The sequence below is a fragment of the Triticum urartu genome, chromosome 7 (genome assembly GCF_003073215.2).
Source record: "Triticum urartu cultivar G1812 chromosome 7, Tu2.1, whole genome shotgun sequence".
NCBI lineage: Eukaryota > Viridiplantae > Streptophyta > Magnoliopsida > Poales > Poaceae > Triticum > Triticum urartu.
The window spans coordinates 488,438,084-488,444,815 of record NC_053028.1 but is presented as its reverse complement, the minus strand read 5'-3'; positions in this window follow the sequence as shown (position 1 = coordinate 488,444,815).

Below are 6,732 nucleotides of genomic sequence, written 5' to 3'. Positions count from 1 at the left end.
ATACTGTAGCGGAGTTTAGGCGAAGCCCTGCTGCTGTAGTTCATCAAGATCGTCACCACGCCGTCGTGCTGACGGAACTCTTCCCCGACACTTTGCTGGATCGGAGTCCGGGGATCGTCATCGAGCTGAACGTGTGCTCGAACTCAGAGGTGCCGTAGTTTCGGTGCTTGATCGGTTGGATCGTGAAGACGTACGACTACTTCCTCTACGTCGTGTCATCGCTTCCGCAGTCGGTCTGCGTTGGGTACGTAGACAACACTCTCCCCCTCGTTGCTATGCATCACATGATCTTGCGTGTGCGTAGGAAATTTTTTGAAATTACTACGAAACCCAACAATGGCATCCGAGCCTAGGTTATTTATGTTGATGTTATATGCACGAGTAGAACACAAGTGAGTTGTGGGCGATATAAGTCATACTGCCTACCAGCATGTCATACTTTGGTTCGGCGGCATTGTTGGACGAGACGACCCGGACCAACCTTACGCGTACGCTTACGCGAGACCGGTTCCCTCGACGTGCTTTGCACAGAGATGGCTTGCGGGCGACTGTCTCTCCAACTTTAGTTGAACCAAGTATGGCTACGCCCGGTCCTTGCGAAGGTTAAAACGGAGTCTATTTGACAAACTATCGTTGTGGTTTTGATGCGTAGGTGAGATTGGTTCTTGCTTAAGCCCGTAGCAGCCACGTAAAACTTGCAACAACAAAGTAGAGGACGTCTAACTTGTTTTTGCAGGGCATGTTGTGATGTGATATGGTCAAGGCATGATGCTGAATTTTATTGTATGAGATGATCATGTTTTGTAACCGAGTTATCGGCAACTGGCAGGAGCCATATGGTTGTCGCTTTATTGTATGCAATGCAATCGCGATGTAATGCTTTACTTTATTACTAAACGGTAGTGATAGTCGTGGAAGCATAAGATTGGCGAGATGACAACGATGCTACGATGGAGATCAAGGTGTCGCGCCGGTGACGATGGTGATCATGACGATGCTTCGGAGATGAAGATCACAGGCACAAGATGATGATGGCCATATCATATCACTTATATTGATTGCATGTGATGTTTATCTTTTTATGCATCTTATCTTGCTTTGATTGACGGTAGCATTATAAGATGATCTCTCACTAAATTATCAAGAAGTGTTCTCCCTGAGTATGCACCGTTGCGAAAGTTCTTCGTGTTGAGACACCACGTGATGATCGGGTGTGATAGGCTCTACGTTCAAATACAACGGGTGCAAAACAGTTGCGCACGCAGAATACTCAGGTTATACTTGACGAGCCAAGCATATGCAGATATGGCCTCAGAACACGGAGACCGAAAGGTCGAGCGTGAATCATATAGTAGATATGATCAACATAATGATGTTCACCATTGAAAACTAATCCATTTCACGTGATGATCGGTTATGGTTTAGTTGATTTGGATCACGTGATCACTTAGAGGATTAGAGGGATGTCTATCTAAGTGGGAGTTCTTAAGTAATATGATTAATTGAACTTAAATTTATCATGAACTTAGTCCTGGTAGTATTTTGCAAATTATGTGTTAGATCAATAGCTCGCGTTATTGCTTTCATATGTTTATTTTGATATGTTCCTAGAGAAAATTGTGTTGAAAGATGTTAGTAGCAATGATGCGGATTGGATCCGTGATCTGAGGTTTATCCTCATTGCTGCACAGAATAATTATGTCCTTGATGCACCGCTAGGTGACGGACCTATTGCAGGAGCAGATGCAGACGTTATGAACGTTTGGCTAGCTCAATATGATGACTACTTGATAGTTTAGTGCACCATGCTTAATGGCTTAGAATCGGGACTTCAAAGACGTTTTGAACGTCATGGAGCATATGAGATGTTCCAGGAGTTGAAGTTAATATTTCAAGCAAATACCCGAGTTGAGAGATATGAAGTCTCCAACAAGTTCTATAGCTAAAAGATGGAGGAGAATCGCTCAACTAGTGAGCATGTGCTCAGATTGTCTGAGTACTACAATCGCTTGAATCAAGTGGGAGTTAATCTTCCAGATAAGATAGTGATTGACAGAATTCTCTAGTCACCATCACCAAGTTAGTAGAACTTCGTGATGAACTATAGTATGCAAGGGATGATGAAAACGAATCCCGAGCTTTTCATGATGATGAAATCGATGAAAATAGAAATCAAGAAAGAGCATCAAGTGTTGATGGTTGACAAGATCACTAGTTTCAAGAAAAGGGCAAAGGGAAGAAGGGGAACTTCAAGAAGAACGGCAAGCAAGTTGCTGCTCAAGTGAAGAAACCCAAGTCTGATCCTAAGCCTGAGACTAAGTGCTTCTACTGCAAAAGGGACTGGTCACTGGAAGCGGAACTACCCCAAGTGATTGGCAGATAAGAAGGATGGCAAAGTAAACATAAGTATATTTGATATACATGTTATTGATGTGTACTTTACTAGTGTTTATAGCAACCCCTCAGTATTTGATACTAGTTCAGTTGCTAAGATTAGTAACTCGAAACGGGAGTTGCAGAATAAACAGAGACTAGTTAAGGGTGAAGTGACGATGTGTGTTGGAAGTGGTTCCAAGATTGATATGATCATCATCGCACACTCCCTATAAATTCGGGATTAGTGTTGAACCTAAATAAGTGTTATTTGGTGTTTACGTTGAGCATGAATATGATTTGATCATGTTTATTGTAATACGGTTATTCATTTAAGTAAGAGAATAAATTGTTGTTCTGTTTACATGAATAAAACCTTATATGGTTACACACCCAATGAAAATAGTTCGTTGGATCTCGATCGTAGTGATACACATAATCATAATATTGAAACCAAAAGTGCAAAGTTAATAATGATAGTGCAACTTATTTGTAGCACTGCCGTTTAGGTCATATTGGTGTAAAGCGCATGAAGAAACTCCATGCTGATGGGCTTTTGAAATCACTTGATTATGAATCAGTTGATGCTTGCGAACCATGCCTCATGGGCAAGATGACTAAGACTCTGTTCTTCGGAACAATGGAGCGAGCAACAGATTTGTTGGAAATCATACATACTGATGTATGTGGTCCGATGAATATTGAGGCTCGCGATAGGTATCATTATTTTCTGATCTTCACAGATGATTTGAGCAGATATGAGTATATCTACTTGATGAAACATAAGTCTGAAACAATTGAAAAGTTCAAACAATTTCAGAGTGAAGTGGAAAATCATCGTGACAAGAAAATAAAGTTTCTACGATCTGATCGCGGAGACAAATATTTGAGTTACGAGTTTGGTCTTCAATTAAAACAATGTGGAATAGTTTCACAAACTCATGCCACATGGAACACGACAACATAATGGTGTGTCCGAACGTCATAACCATACTTTATTGGATATAGTGCAATCTATGATGTCTCTTACCGATCTACCACTATCGTTTTTGGGGTTATGCATTAGAGACAGCTGCATTCACGTTAAAAGGGCACCATCTAAATCTGTTGAGACGACACCGTATGAACTGTGGTTTGGCAAGAAACCAAAGTTGTCGTTTCTTAAAGTTTGGGGTTGCGATGCTTATATGAAAAAGCTTCATCCTGATAAGCTCAAACTCAAATCAGAGAAGTGCGTCTTCATAGGATATCCAAAGGAAACTATTGGATACACCTTCTATCACAGATCCGAAGGCAAGACTTTTGTTGCTAAATTCGGAAACTTTCTGGAGAAGGAGTTTCTCTCGAAAGAAGTGAGTGGGAGGAAAGTAGAACTTGACGAGGTAACTGTACCTGCTCCCTTATTGAAAGTAGTACATCACAGAAAAATGTTTCTGTGACACCTACACCAGTTAGTGAGGAAGCTAATGATGATGATCATGAAACTTCAGAACAAGATACTACTGAACCTCGTAGATCAACCAGAGTAAGATCCGCGCCAGAGTGGTATGGGAATCCTGTTCTGGAAGTCATGCTACTAGATCATGACGAACCTACGAACTATGAAGAAGCGATGGTGAGCCCAGATTCCGCAAAGTGGCTTGAAGCCATGAAATCTGAGATATGATCCATGTATGAGAACAAAGTATGGACTTTGGTTGACTTGCCCGATGATTGGCAAGCCATAGAAAATAAATGGATCTTCAAGAGGAAGACGGACGCTGATAGTAGTGTTACTATCTACAAAGCTAGAATTGTCACAAAAGGTTTTCGACAAGTTCAAGGTGTTGACTACGATGAGAAATTCTCACTCGTATCTATGCTTAAATCTGTCCGAATCATGTTAGCAATTGCCGCATTTTATGAAATCTGGCAAATGGATAAACAAAACTGCATTCCTTAATAGATTTATTAAAGAAGAGTTGTATATGATACAACCAGAAGGTTTTGTCAATCCTAAAGGTGCTAACAAAATATGCAAGCTCCAGCGATCCATCTATGGACTGGTGCAAGCATCTCGGAGTTGGAATATACGCTTTGATGAGTTGATCAAAGCATATAGTTTTATACAGACTTGCGGTGAAGCCTGTATTTACAAGAAAGTGAGTGGGAGCACTACAACATTTCTGATAAGTATATGTGAATGACATATTGTTGATAGTAAATAATGTAGAATTATTCTGCAAAGCATAAAGGAGTGTTTGAAAGGAGTTTTTTTTCAAAGAAAGACCTCGGTGAAGCTGCTTACATATTGAGCATCAAGATCTATAGAGATAGATCAAGACGCTTGATAAGTTTTTTCAATGAGTACATACCTTGACAAGTTTTTGAAGTAAGTTCAAAATGGAACAGTCAAAGAAAGAGTTCTTGCCTGTGTTACAAGGTGTGAAATTGAGTAAGACTCAAAGCCCGACCACGGCAGAAGATAGAAAGAGAATGAAAGTCATTCCCTATGCCTCAACCATAGGTTCTATAAAGTATGCCATGCTGTGTACCAGACCTATTGTATACCCTACACTGTTTTTAGCAAGGGAGTACAATAGTGATCTAGGAGTAGATCGCTGGACAGCGGTCAAAATTATCCTTAGTGGAATAAGGATATGTTTCTCGATTATGGAGGTGACAAAAGATTCATCGTAAAAGGGTTACGTTGATACAAGTTTTGGCACTGATCCGGATGACTCTAAGTCTTCATCTGGATACATATTGAAAGTGGGAGCAATTAGCTAAAGTAGCTCCGTGCAGAGCATTGTAGACATAGAAATTTGCAAAATACTTACGGATCTGAATATGACAGACCCATTGACTAAAATTATCTCACAAGCAAAACATGATCACACCTTAGTACTCTTTGGGTGTTAATCACATAGCGTTGTGAACTAGATTACTGACTCTAGTAAACCCTTTGGGTGTTGGTCACATGTCGATGTGAACTATGGGTGTTAACCAAGATATGAACTATTGATGTTAAATCACATGGCGATGTGAACTAGATTATTGACTCTAGTGCAAGTGGGAGACTGAAGGAAATATGCCCTAGAGGCAATAATAAAGTTATTATTTATTTCCTTATTTCATGATAAATGTTTATTATTCATGCTAGAATTGTATTATCCGGAAACATAATACTTGTGTGAATGCATAGACAAACTAAAAGTCACTAGCATGCCTCTACTTGACTAGCTCGTTAATCAAAGATGGTTATGTTTCCTAACCATAGACATGTGTTGTTATTTGATTAATGGGATCACATCATTAGGAGAATGATATGATTGACATGACCCATTCCATTAGCTTAGCACCCGATCATTTAGTATGTTGCTATTGCTTTCTTCATGACTTATACATGTTCCTATGACTATGAGATTATGCAACTCCCGTTTGCCGGAGGAACACTTTGTGTGCTACCAAACGTCACAACGTAACTGGGTGATTACAAAGGAGCTCTACAGGTGTCTCCAAAGGTACATGTTGGGTTGGCGTATTTCGAGATTAGGATTTGTCACTCCGATTGTCGGAGAGGTATCTCTGGGCCCTCTCGGTAATGCACATCACATAAGCCTTGCAAGCATTGCAACTAATGACTTGGTTGCGAGATGATGTATTACGAAACGAGTAAAGAGACTTGCTGGTAACGAGATTGAACTAGGTATTGAGATACCGACGATCGAATCTCGGGCAAGTAACATACCGATGACAAAGGGAACAACGTATGTTGTTATGCGGTCTGACCGATAAAGATCTTCGTAGAATATGTGGGAGCCAATATGAGCATCCAGGTTCCGCTATTGGTTATTGACCGGAGACGTGTCTCGGTCATGTCTACATTGTTCTCGAACCCGTAGGGTCCGCACGCTTAAGGTTTCGATGACAGTTATATTATGAGTTTATGAGTTTTGATGTACCGAAGGAGTTCGGAGTCCCGGATGAGATCGGGGACATGACGAGGAGTCTCGAAATGGTCGAGACGTAAAAATCAATATATTGGACGACTATATTCGGACATCGGAAAGGTTCCGAGTGATTCGAGTATTTTTCGGAGTACCGGAGAGTTACGGGAATTCGCCGGGGAGTATATGGGCCTTATTGGGCTTTAGGGGAAAGAGATAGGAGAGGTTGGGCGCCCCCCCAAGGCCTAGTCCGAATTGGACTAGGGGAAAGGGCTGCGCCCCCTCCTTCCTTCTCTTCTCTTTTCCCTTGCCTTGACTCCTACTCCTACTACATGGAAGGACTCCTAGTTGGACTAGGAAAGGGGGAATCCTACTCCTGGTGGGAGTAGGACTCCCCTAGGGCGCGCCATAGAGAGGGCCGGCCCTCCCC